Genomic DNA, 13,099 nt, shown 5'->3' with positions numbered 1-13,099 from the left:
CATAGCTTCCTACTTTTCTTTAGCTGCAGAAGGCAAGTGGGAGGCGTCATGTGTGTGGTAGCCTTTCAGACACCAAACCCAAGAGGTAGAGGAGCAGGTGCTTCTCCTTCCAGGGACAGGAAGGAAGCGGTGAGAGAGAGCGAGCCGGAGGGACGAGGCCTTGGGGGTCCCATTTAGTGACGCCAAATTGCAGTCCGGCAGCTTGCCTCCACAGTCTTGAGTGAGCAGAGTGTCTCACTTACCTGTGACGCTTACCTGTGACGCCGGTGTGCAGAAAATGGCTGCAATGGTGTGCAGAAAATAGGTGTGCAGGAAATCGCTGCAATGGGTCTCTTCTGTAGCAGTCAAACTCCAGATTGTTACTGTTTTTTCATGTCTTCTTAGAGAACAAACTATTTTCTAAGTTCTTTCCTTTCTTTCTTGAGATTTCCACTGGAAGAGGTCAAAACATGACTGGATTGTGTGGTTTCAGGGAACGGCGTGTGGTGAGTGCTGCAGACTCCAAATCTGGTGCTCTCATTGGGTGTAGGATTGCAGGCTGGAGAATGGCTGAGAACAGGGGCTCCCAGCCCCTCAGACCAGCAATGCTTTCTCATCTCAGAATCTTGCACGTGCTGACACACTGCAAGCTTGTCTGGCTGACCCCGTGGGTCCTCCTGGCTCAATGTTTACTGTCACTTCTTCCAGGAAGCCTTCCCTGACCACCCACCCCCATCTGGGCTGGCTGCCTTTGCTTTGTGGGACCCTCCAGGTTCCTTTACCCACTGTCCTTCAGTCGCTTGTCTCCTTGCCCTGAATAGCCCGTAAGCTCCATGCGGGCAGTACTTGTGTGTATATTTGTTGCTACTATATCCCAGAGCCTGACGCAGGGCTGGATGAGTGCGCTGGGAACGACTGAGTAGGAAAGGCGTGGTTGCTGGTTGTCCTAGGGACCCGCGGTGTGTGTCGCCTGTGCTTTCCGACCCTTGCTGTTAATACCGCTTTCTTGTTGCTTATAATTTCATTGCCCCAGATGATCCAGCTCTGTCGGAGGCACGGAGGCACAGTCAAATCTCATGCTGTACATTGATCACCTGTCCAACCTTTGCCTAGAGTGGGAGCCCCAGTCTCTTCGAGAGATCCAACTCGACCTGTCTGTAAAGAAGAGGAGGAGGGAGACAGCGGGGAGGATCCGGTGGCAGTTTAACACCAGAGCGGGTCCAGTGTTTGCACTGGCCCGTTTGGAGGTGGGTAACTGCACATGCCATGGGGAGCTGGGCAGCAGAGAGACTTCCTGGCCCTGGGTTTGGCGGCTCATATGTATATTATTTTTTGCTACAGTGTAGGGGTTGCTCTTTTTCTATTTAATTCATAGCCAGACTGTTCCATGATTCTCATCAGCATGGAACAAGAATCCACATCCCTCATCCACACCATGTAAAGTGTCACACTGGCCTCGTGTTTGTGACTTGCTGTGTGGACAGAGAGTACAGTTTATTCACCGGTTCCTATTTCGTGATTGTTATATTTATAATTTGGTTTTCAAGTCCTGTGATTTTCAGGGCATTTCTTGTTTTGATTCTCCCCACCCCTAGCCTCAGTCAACCTCTTAGACCATGAGATCTTGAGTAGCTACTGTATAGATGATATTTCATTCAGGACTGCTCCTCAGTGTTTAAATAAAACCCTACACAACCCTGGGACTGAGAGAGCTTTTCCCAAGCAGAACCTTGTAGGCCCTGGGCAGAAGGGTTTCCCACTGAATCCCCAAGTCCCCAGCCGTCCCGGGTCCGGACCCCCTGTTGCTGGTTGAGCTGCATGACAGTTTCTGGGTGGACGGCCGTTGGCGCGTGGAGACCACAGCCCCCCATGCGAGAGGGCAGAGGAAGCCCTGGCGCGTCTTTGGTGGTGTCTGTGCCCACTCTCCTACGTCTGAAGGGTTTCTCTCGTGATTGGTTCTGCGTATTTACTTGACATTCTTCATTTGAATTTCTGCTTTGGCATAATGAGCACCTAAATTGAACTCTTTGGGGGTTCCTTCAAGAAAGAAAGTTTGAACCACCTGTCCTTATTGTCAGTAGACTCACCAACACTGTGGGCTTTGGACCAAACGGGGATGGGCCACTGGGAGCTTGTTTCCTGAAGTCCAAGGGAAGTTTCACTTAATTTTGAGTTCTGGAATGATACCAGCAGATGCTCACCACCTCATATCCTTTCTGGAAGGGAGGCCGGTAATTCCTGCCTACACAAATAAATTGCATACTTTTGCCAAGAGAATTTTCTGAATGACATGGGATTCCTAATTGAACACGGTTTTGTAGTCTCCAGAGTGTCTCCTCTTGTCTAATCACAATGATCTATTTCCTCTCAGAATACTTAGGCATGTAGGGTCCAGTTCTCTTGTCACCATCACATTATATGACAAAAGGAATAATTTAAGAAAAAAAAAAGGCAAATTAGAAGAAATGATAGCCATGTTTGGTCAAACTCATACCACCGAACGTTCCTAATGTTTTGCTTGAAAACACAGCCTCATGTCCCTTCACTGACTGATTTGTTCAGCAAACAGATTTACACACCAGCTGCCCAGGTGCGCTACCCAGACCAGGCACCCTTGGGTCAAAGTGGACATCCTGGGGGCCCCACCAGCCCTGCTGAATCAGAAACTCTGCAGGGGAGGTCCCACAAGCTGGGTTTGATTGCGCTTCCTGGCGATTCTGTCACACACTATTGGTTCAGAACTCCCGCGAGTGCCCAGGTTGGGGGCATCAGCTGCGCTCTTACAGCCCTGTCGTCCAGGAGTTTGCCATCCAGTCACATGCCCAAGGCATAAATTATCAGACAGGCAGAGCGATCTTTATAAAATGTAAATTACATCATACCCTTGCCTCCTAAGTCCCTCCAGGCAGTTTCCTTCGTACTTGGAGGAAATACAAATGCTTGGCTAAGGCCCGTGAGGCTTGGCATGCTCCCTGCCCTGCCTACCTGCCCAGCTCCGACCCCCGTGCTCTGGCCTTCCCCCTGATTCTCAGGCAGGCCTCCGGGGTGTGGTGGGGCAGGGAGGGATGCAGAGGAAGGGTGAAGGGGGAGGGAATCGCAGAGGCTGAATAATGGGTTCAGTCACTGGAGTACCTCACACTGGACACTCTTTATACATCAAGGTCCCTGATGATTATATGCTGACATTTATGTGTGCTCATGCGCTGGTATATTCATGTGGTGACCAGTGTCCGTGGCCTCATCTTGTAGCACAGCAAGGCCTGCAGGGACTTGCCAAAGCTTAACGGAAATACTAGGGGCAGTTTCATTTAATCTTAGAGCCGTGCATTTGTGTTGATTTCTCCCGCCAGCGGCCAGGCCAGCAGGCACGGTGCTCAGCCACGCGCTGAGAACTGATGGGCACAGCTGATTTGCACAATGGCTGAGTGTGAAAATGTCTGTGTGTCATGGAGCCGATGCATGCTTCTTGCTGTCTTTGGTCAGTTTTAGGAAAGATAGTGATGGGAGTTCATTGGGTTTCATCTTTGTGAAGAGTTATGCGTGAATTTGACCATTAGGATGTTCGAGGTACCACGTGATTTGGGAGCATAGCTGCTGTGAATCGACTGCGAAGAAATGGACTATCAGGATCCTCCTCATGATGGGAGGGGAAACATATTTTATATAAGATTTGCTTAAAAAAGGGTGACTGAAATGGAAGCAAGAGGTTTGGAACTGGTAGAGCAAGAATGGCTCGGGTTTTGCATTTTGTCTTGACCTTGTGCTGACTACCCATGGCTCTTCATGGTAACAGACTATATTTTACAGGCGTGGCATCCCTGGTTTGGGGTATTACTTGCTCTCTAGGCAGCCTCTCATTTGAGATATTCAGCAGAGGCAGGAAAGGTGTGTTTGGAAGGGCCATCAAGGAAAGTGGGGCCTAGGGAGTGCTTCTGGGGGCCTTTTAGCCTCCCCCTACCCGGTAGATTCTCCCAGGAAGTTGAGAAAGTCTACTCCCCACAGGAGCTCCCCACCGTGCAGGAAGCCCTTCCCACAGGAAGGCGAAGCTAGTGTGCCCCTGGTGGCTGGGAACGTACAGGGAACGAGACAGAACCCCTGTCCCCGCCCACGGGGATTCCGTAAATGTGCGAATAAAGGTACGTTTTCACGCTTTGAGAGGCCTCTGTTAGTGGAGCAGAGAGCGGGGAGCAGGTTCCCTGAGGCTGGCAGGAAGGGCTTCTCTTCAGACACGAAGCTGAAGCTGAGAATGGAGGGCTGAGCAGGGTTATTTGGGTATGGGTCTAGGTTGGTGGCAGGGTTGGGGGGTGAGGGAGGTGTCCCCGGGGACCTGGCACCCCTCCTACACTAGCTGGGTCTCTGCCCACTGAGGACACAAAGCAGGGAATCTTCTCTGGGCAGCCACGTGGGTGAAAACATTCCTAGTCCCACTGCAGAGTGACCCCCAGGGAACCCAGGAGTGTGAACTAAAAGCAATACCCAATTCATTCCCTTGCCCCGCGCCCCTCCAAAAGCCGTTATTACCGAGGGCCCACTATCGACCTCTGGCCCCGCAGTGCAATGTCCGGCACGTGGGAAGGTCACAGTCGGTGCTGCCTCTTCCGGAGACAGTACAGAAGGAACTCCGGCTTCTGCGTCCCTCTCTGCTCCTGTTTGGCACAAGCCCCAGCTGGTCATCCCCCACTGTCACTCAGGAGTCACAGTCCCGGGTACCAGCTCTGGTCATGCCTGCTGCTTCTCAGCCCCAGAGCTCTCCCGTAGAGGGGACCCATGGCGTGAGCTCTGACACATGGGCCTTAGGACTGCTCGCCGGTTGTCTGCACAAAGCCCACGAACACGAAATGACAAGGAGTAGCCGAACTTCAGGAAGGTCCAAGTGGCTTTTCAAAATATTCACGCATTAATGGAGAGCGTCATGCGGAGCACCTAGGTCTCCACTTGCTGAAAAAGGCCTGGGCTGTTTCTGAGGAGACAGGATTTCTTTGATTAAAACAAAGGGACCATTTCTCCAGACCTGAAAAATTTGAGGCCAGGGTCCCAGCAGAGCCTGCAAGTCAGTTCTTCCCAGGTGACAGTTTGGATGGCTCACAGGGGGCCCCCAAACCTGCAAACATTACAGACAACCCGGCTTTCGGGATCTGGGGGTACATGGGATGATCCGGCTGTGCGGAGCAGGATCCCCGCAGGTCTCCAGCCATCCTGCTCGCCACAGCCTGCCCTGCAGGTCACTGGTCAGTGTCGTCCGCCTTGCTTACACAGGGCTCACGTCCGTCATCTGTGTTACTTCCACAGTCACCGAGAGCAGTGTGCAGCCCCAAACAGGACGGGCAGAGAGGCCCATGTGGTGGGCGCTCTGTGTGTGCAGCTGCGTGAATGATGCCCGTTTGCCTGTCCAGATGCCACAGGGCAGGGCCTGCCGGATCAGTGCCCACGGACCACCACCCAGCCCGAGCTGCTAAGGATCCAGTGGGCACTCACCCTAGTAGCTTCTTGACATCAGCTATTTTTTCTGAATCAAAAGATAGAAATGCAATGACTCCAGTGGAGGATTGAGCAAACCTTTTTTATCTTTACAAAGAGCCCCCATCAGAAGTGTGCCGCCCTGTCTCCTGTGAGAAACCTGAAGTGTGGTTGTGCCCTTCGTCAAGAAGCTCTCCCATCCAGCGGAAAATCCTCCGGGCCCGCCGGCCCCCAGTGGTGGCTGCCGCATTGGGGCAGGTCTGGCAAGCAGATGTTTATGGTGGAAACTTTCCATTCTAGAACAGTTCCTTCTGAGGCAGGAGGAGCGTTAGGTCAGAGAAGAATGTGCCAGACAATATGCCCCTTTGTTAATCAATGCTGTCATCTTGGCTGCCCCACCAGCAGCCTCATCTTCCTGAAATCGTCAGTAAAGAGGCCATTCAACAAATACGTCTGGCACTGGCCAGGAGTTTTCTAGCTCAGCTCTAACAGCACGGAATGGATTTAATCAGATTCAGAGGAACCTTAAGACTCATTCTCTAACAGTGTTGCATGTCCAAAAGAGCCCTGAAGGGCAGATCATCAAAAACCAGGTTTCTGAGCAAAACTGACAAATGATTAATGCAGAGTAATCGAGCCGGCTCTGCAAGGGTCTGAAATCTTAGCGACATCTAGCGAGTGCATTTGGGTGCCCACCGTCCAGGGCTCTGTTGGGTTAATCTGCGTGGTCTTCACAGCAGCCTGTGACATACGTACAGCTATTGTGACCATTTCATAGATACAGACACTGAGGTTTAGGTCCCCCAGGCAACTTGTCCAGGGTCACCCAGTGATTCCTCTGTCTGTAACTATTGGACTGATAATATGGCCACACTTTTGAGTTAACAAGCTATTTTTTTAAGCTCTGTTCCTCGTTTCTCTCTTTGCTGATCCTCCATATATATTTCAGAGGAAGCTTCTAAATTATGAAACTGAAATCTTCTCTATCTCATGTTTTAGCTGTTTAACCTCTCAGTTTCTGAGAGATAAGCGTTAATATACTCACGATAAGTGTAGATTTGGCCATTTCTCTTAGTAATTCCATCATCTTTGCATTATCTGTTGCTCAGCTATGATCTCAACTGTGTTACATTTCTTTATCTAATGTTATAGCTTTCTGGTGGGATATTCTTATCATCATGACTAACTGTTGGTGCTTTTACCAACACATTTTATTTTGTCCAATAATATTGCTACAGCAACATCCTTTCTCTCAGGACGTTTGAGTGTATGCTATTTGCATCCTTGTATTTTCAGCCTTTGTGGGTCACTGGTCCATTATATAAGCAACATAAAGTTGTGTGGGTTTTTTGTTGTTGTTTCTTAAAAACCTGGTGTCTCTGTCTTTCAATGGGAGACTTTAAGCTATTTAAGTTTATCGTAACTAATCTAGCTGAAGTGGACTCTTATCTTGTATGTTATATTATCCTGAGTCTTTATTATTATTATTATTATTATTATTATTATTATTATTATTATTATTATTCTTTCCTTTCACTCCTTTACTACCCTGTTGGGACTGATCACTGTTTCTCTACTTTTTATTTTCCCTCTACTGTTTTGGAAGTCACATATTCTCAGTTCTTTTAGTGGTTTGGACAGTATCTAAAGCAGAATTTGGCAAACACTCAGAGGCTCTTAAGGCACGGCCTTGGGTTGGCTTAACGGCTTTCTCTAGCCTCCTGACGCCCCAGCGTTTGGGTCTTTAATGGGGAGGCATGTAAATGAAAGTGCGGAGCATGGTGCCTGTGATGATTACATCTTGGGAGTGTGGATTTCCGAGTTCCCTTTGCCAAGATCTGTGCCCAGTTGCCTGAGGGTTCTGGTAATTGACAAACCGTAAAACTCTCACGGGTCATGGGGAGCATAGCAGCTTCTAAGCAAGGAGTCATTCGGTTTCTTCTGTTGTCCTTCCTCACGTCTGCATTTGAGCTCTCGTAAGTGATGATAAACATTAAATAGCTCCTGTAAAACTGTTGAATTGTCAGTTTTTAAAGTACATAAAACCCTGACGTTTTCATTAGATCCTGGCCCTGAGGAATGCCTGGCTTTCCTAACAGGTTTGTTTACTTGTGCAGAGAGCCTTAATGTGCTGCCTATGGGAGAGGGCTTACTGTCACCTTGCTCCTAAATGGGAACGTCTTTGTTCAGCCAAAGATTTTTGGAAAAGGATTTGCAAGAGGGCTTTCACACCTCCCCCACCTCTCCCCCTGCCATCTCCCAAAAGGGAAAGGGATGGGAATAGAGTCTTTGAAGAACTTGGGTATTGGACAGGAAAAATGTCAATGTGAAATCACCCTGCAAAGTCCATTAAGGGACAAAATATTGGAAAGATGCTATTAAACCACTATTTAGTTTTAGTGTAGCCTGCTAAAGATAAGCCAGTCATATCTATGTCTTTTTGACCTCGGTCCTTTAGTCTGCATTTAAGCAGATATCTTGATTTGGGATTCATAAACTCCCTCATGTCTATTAGTAGAGAAAACATTTTCAACTGCTGGGTCCTTCTAAGCAAATAAGAGAGGACTTTTATCTTCGGATCATTGCATTAGATTTTCCACATTTTTGCAGAAGATTTGTCTTAAGAAGACCAGGGCTGGGAATGTGAACATTCCTGGAATGAACATGTTTACAATTTATGGCAGGATTTCTTGCTTATTTTTTAAAAGAACTTCGTCTTCTGTATTAGCTTGTTGATATGTGCCATTGGTAGGTTCGTGTACCTTTGCATTTCATGAGGGGCAGCCCAATGTGGGGAGCAAAGTCTCTGAGTCAGGCAGATGGGCATTCGAATTCACCTACGAGGTCATGCTAACCGTAATCATGGAGGAGTTGATGAACCTTTTTGAACTTTGGTTTTCTCATCTATAAAATTGAAATAATAAACTGTCTTATCAGAGTTGATAATGATATTTAAGTAAGATAATATATGGCCCCCCTGTAGTACAGGATGACATGTCTTTCTGATTATACAGAGCAGTACCAGCATGGTGTCTAGTACCTGGCACACAGTAGGTGCTCATAGCATTTGTCTGAATAAGTTAATGGAGAGAGACACCCTATCACCCTATGCAGATGTGAGGAACTATTTTTTTGGAGTGCATGTAAGCACAGTATCACCCATCAGATCTCCTGCAATGACGTATCTTTTCTGAGCCTCAGTTTCCTCATTGGTAAAACAGAATACATGAAACCTGGACGTGGTAAGCTTTGGGGTAATGGAGACGAGGTGCTTAACAGACAGTCTGGTGAAAAGGAGGGGGTCAGTGAGGGACAGTGAACCCGGCTGGACCCGTTTAAGACTTGTGCTTGTTCATCCTGTGGGTGTTTGGTTGGGGCCTGGTCATTTGCTTCTTCAGTCAGAACCACACACGCTTGTTTCTTCTCCGTAAATGGTCCCTGGCCTGCAAAGAGTGATGTCACCTTCCAGGCCTTACCTATGCCCCAGGTCTCAGTGTCCACATCTGGAACACCAAGAGTGCAAACTCGATTTTGACTCATTTGCGCCAGCTCTGGGGTTCCATTCCAGCCCTGATGCCTGAGGAATCCCCGTGAGACTTTCTACCCAGAGACCCCCACCCGCCACGGCTCTGCGTCCCACAGAGGGGAAAGCAGGGGTCATGCATGATACTCTGTACTCGTAAGAGAAGAGACAAACAGCAAAACTGAAAAAAAAATACTTCCCAATATTTCCCAACTGCTCTGTCATGAGCATGTGCTTTTAAAATGTTGTTTGGGGGAAGAAAACAATGCTAAAATCACAAGTGCAAATCCATGACAGTTCTACTCCTTAAAGTGACCCAGAGATGTACACTCAGAAGTTAGTGTCCTGCACCCCCTCCCCCGGGCAGTTTCATGACACCCCTAGATACAACACTGCTGACGGTTTGGTGTGCGTACATCTCATGTTTTTTCCCTGAGTTTATACAAATACCCTTTTTTACGTGTATACATACATACAGACATAAACTTCATGGAATCGGGGCCTACAATTTGCACGCCATTCATTTGATACTCACCAAATTCATCCTTTAAGGTGAGTAAACACAGGCTTACCTCTTCTGCTTAATGCAGCACGTGGTTCTATACCGCAGGAAAACCACATTTATTCAGTTGTGCCCTTCTGATGGGCAATAGGGTGGAACTGAGTACATCTCCAGGTTTTTTGGTGATAACAAGACCTCAGCGAAAACACTTGCTCACCTTCTGGGGCTTCCACTTCTACGGAATCAGCTCCCAGGCGTGCAACATCTGAGTCAGAGGGGCGGGGGGCGCGCTCTCTATCTTTTCATGAAGACTTCCGAATCGGTGGCCACAGCATCGGAGAGCATCTGTGCACCCACCAGCAGGATGCGAGAGAGCCCAGGTCCCCACCCTGTCACCAGCTTTGGACAGCGTCAGGCTTGATGTTTCTCCCAGGCAGAGGAGTGGAAAATCGTCGCACTGTTTTTAATTTTGACTTCTGTCTGATGTAGCTTATTTCTTTGGTTCATTGGTCATTTTGGTCCCAAGAGCTGCCCGCTTGTTTCCTTGCCCATTTTCCAAGTGGAATGGTTGTCTTCAAAACACTATTGTCTTATTTTTCTCATTAGCAAAAACAAAAATGGAAACAACCCAACAGAATGTTTTTTCAAAAGGTGCTTTGAAAATGCAGGGCCCTGCAAGGCCATCGGGAGGACGGGTTTCAGAGTGGGGATGGGCGAGGACGGGAGGGGCCGCTCACGGGCGTTTCCCGTCACACGCGTCGTTGCCCCACATGCCCCACAGTGCGGCCCTGGGAGGCAGGCTGAGCTCCACGTGGCCTCCTGGACGTGACCCAAGGATTCCGAATCCCCCGCTGGCCTGTCTCCTGCGGGGACTGTTGCAAGGCAACCTTCCCGTGCCCTCCCCCATGGTCACCCTCCCCGATCCGCATCCATGAGCTCTGTGCCCCTCTTGGGGTCCTGGGAGCTCATTCCCAACCTCCTTCAGGCATGCAGTGGGTCTGCAAAGGCTCCTCACGGAGCTCTCTGGGGCTGTGGTTTGCATTCTTACTCACACAGCATGACTGTTTATTGAGCACTTGGATCTGCAAGGCCAGTGCCTACGGGTGTGCAAGATGCCCGTTGCACTCCTCCAGGGGGCATCTCCATGGCACGGTCACTGTGTTGGCAGAATGATTAGTGCCAGATGGCAGTCAAGTGTCCTGGAGAAAGGTGCCCTTTTTCTAACTCATACAGAATCACCACAACTGTGTCACCCATGTGCCAGGCACTGTGCTGTGTGCTCTAAACACACCGTTTATCCTGCTCATTCTAGGAACCTGTGAGGCTGGTGATGATAAACGGGACTGCCTCTTCCCTAAAGCTGAGTAAACTGAGCCCCAGGGTCAGCTGCTTGCCCGAGTCACACAACTAACACGCGAATTCAGACCGAGGCCCAGCTGGCCCCACGGGCTGTGCTTAACTCTCGCCCTGTCCTTATTCTGTATGGGGACCGTTGCCCTCCAGAAGCATGGCTATGTCACAAACACGGGGCACAGGGGGCTGCCCCCCACTCTCTAACTGTAATGTGTTATGGAAGGGCTGCTTGACCAGTGGCAGCCCTGCTGCACCCAGGATGAACTTGAAACTTCTCCGGGGAGCTCTCCTGACCCGACAGTGCCTCCCCAGGAACAAAACCAAAGCATATGAGCTCAGCTCCTGCCCCGCAGCTGCCTCGGCATCTCCAGAGCTCAGGTGGGAAGGGGGCCCCACTTTTCAATGTCCAAGTCAGGGTTTCCTGATCTCTGTGTCAGGATTGGTTTCCTTTGACCACACTCAGAGCGTGGACAGCCGTAACACAGAGGATCTCAGGGTGGCAGCCAGCGCTTCCCGGCTTCGGACTCTGCTGCTGATGGATGGGGACCGGGTTTTCTGGAATTGATTCATCCGACCAAGGGGGTGTCCCTCTCGCTCTCCGATTCCATTTCTGGGGTTCATGTGTCTTTGTAACATTCTGTAGGCTTATTGGGGCAGCCTTTGAATGTCATCTTTAGGATCTATTTGTTGTGATTCCGTTGCCAAGGCTTAACAACGCTGCTTCAGCTCTTAGAAAAATGCTCCCAGTGGTTCTCATGACTGGGGCACACACAGCGCCCTGACTGATGGCTGGGGGACTGGTCCCGGGGCCTGTGAACCCTGTTGCCGCCGGGCCCCACAAGCAGGGGTGTCGCCTTGTTGTTGCCAGCCTGGAGCCTTCTGCTGGGTCCCTGGGGGAAACCCGCAAGGAAACAGCCTTGACGTCTGCACCAGCCTCAAGGTGGGAGTAGAGTCTGCAGCTCTGGGGTTCAGCCTAGGATCTGTACCAATTTTTTAGTCACTTGGGTAACTTTACTGCCTCTGTGGCTTCAAACCATGTGTCTGGTCAATGCAAAAGGATGTTTTTGCCATTTCAAAAACAAGGATATTTACTTTTTAAGAGCTCTGGAGCCAGACACAGCTGGTTGCCATCAGCAACTCAGTGTCACGTTGACACTACATAAGTGGCTTCCCTTCTCCAGGCCTCTGATCCTGTCTGTGAAATGGGATTGATAAGACCTGTTTTATAAGGTCCTTGCTAGGATTACATGGGATAATTAGTGGGATAATATGTGTAACTAGCTTAGCCCAAGGCCTGGCACATAGTAACCACAGGATAGGATTGTCACCAGCTCAGCAGACAAGGTAAATAATCCTCTGCCCCCTAAGGGAATGTGGATAATCCTGACTCTGCTTGTGTGGATTTTATAACCACCTTGGTGTGCACCTCGGCAATCTCTAGTCAAGTTTAAGTTAGACATTCACCGTGGCACAGCAATCCGACTTAGATGTTCACCCGAGGCAAACGTGTGACACTGTTTACAAGTGGGCCTGTGCGGTGAGTATCACTGAAGCTTCGTGATGCCAAAAAAACTGCCTATAATGCAAATAAATATTCATCAGTAGAAGGTCTGGCACATTTAGGCAATGGGATACATGACAGCATTAAAATGCCCCGGAACCAAGTACATAACGTGGGTAAATTGCAAAAACGTAGTACTGAATGAAAGAAGACAGTTTAACAGTGAGAAACGTAGTGTGATAGTATTTGTTTAAATTTTTTTTAATTTGCAGATTTGTATGCCACGTTATTAATGAATGAATGTAGAGAACACAGCAGCGTTAGACTGCACCCAACATGCATAGAAATAAGCTTGAGTTGAATGTTTACTGCCTGATTAGGGAAGGGAGAGAAAGGAAATCAAGAACGGGGGCCTTAAATTATATCTGCACTTTCTGTTCCTAGAAGAGAACAATTAGAGGGAATGTGGCAAAATGTTAAGATTTATTTATTCCCCTGCATGGTGGGTGTATAAGTGTTTCAATTATTATTTTCAGTTTCATTCTACATGTTTGAAATATTTCACAATGAAAATTTTAATAAATAAAAAAATGAAGTTATCTTATGGAAGAGAAGGAACAATAAGAGGGTGAAATTACTCCTTTCCAGGAGTTTTTATCTCTTTTTTCCTACAACAAAGGAGAGAGGGGTAAGGAATTTCGTTTTGTGTCACAAATGTGGAAGAGTTTGAACCATTAGGAGATTACAAGAGCCGTTTAAAAACCATTTGGTTAAAAAGTATGCA

At 48.6% G+C, this 13,099-nt stretch overlaps 1 protein-coding gene across 9 annotated transcripts in view; it reads left to right on the top strand.

Annotated features, from left to right (window-relative positions):
• The window catches only part of ERC2 (ELKS/RAB6-interacting/CAST family member 2), a 784,869-nt gene that overhangs the window by 701,495 nt on the left and 70,275 nt on the right, over nucleotides 1-13,099 (top strand). For 7 of the 9 annotated variants that reach the window (XR_012128892.1, XR_012128896.1, XR_012128894.1 and 4 more), the window contains one exon: nucleotides 1,013-1,226. The exons of the other annotated variants lie outside the window; for them this stretch is intronic. The gene's annotated coding sequence lies outside the window, so the exon portion shown is untranslated. The remainder of the gene's footprint in view (nucleotides 1-1,012; nucleotides 1,227-13,099) is intronic. 9 annotated transcript variants of the gene reach the window in all.

Source organism: Manis javanica, chromosome 3, assembly GCF_040802235.1.
Source record: "Manis javanica isolate MJ-LG chromosome 3, MJ_LKY, whole genome shotgun sequence".
NCBI lineage: Eukaryota > Metazoa > Chordata > Mammalia > Pholidota > Manidae > Manis > Manis javanica.
This window is presented reverse-complemented; position numbering and strand designations above follow the sequence as displayed.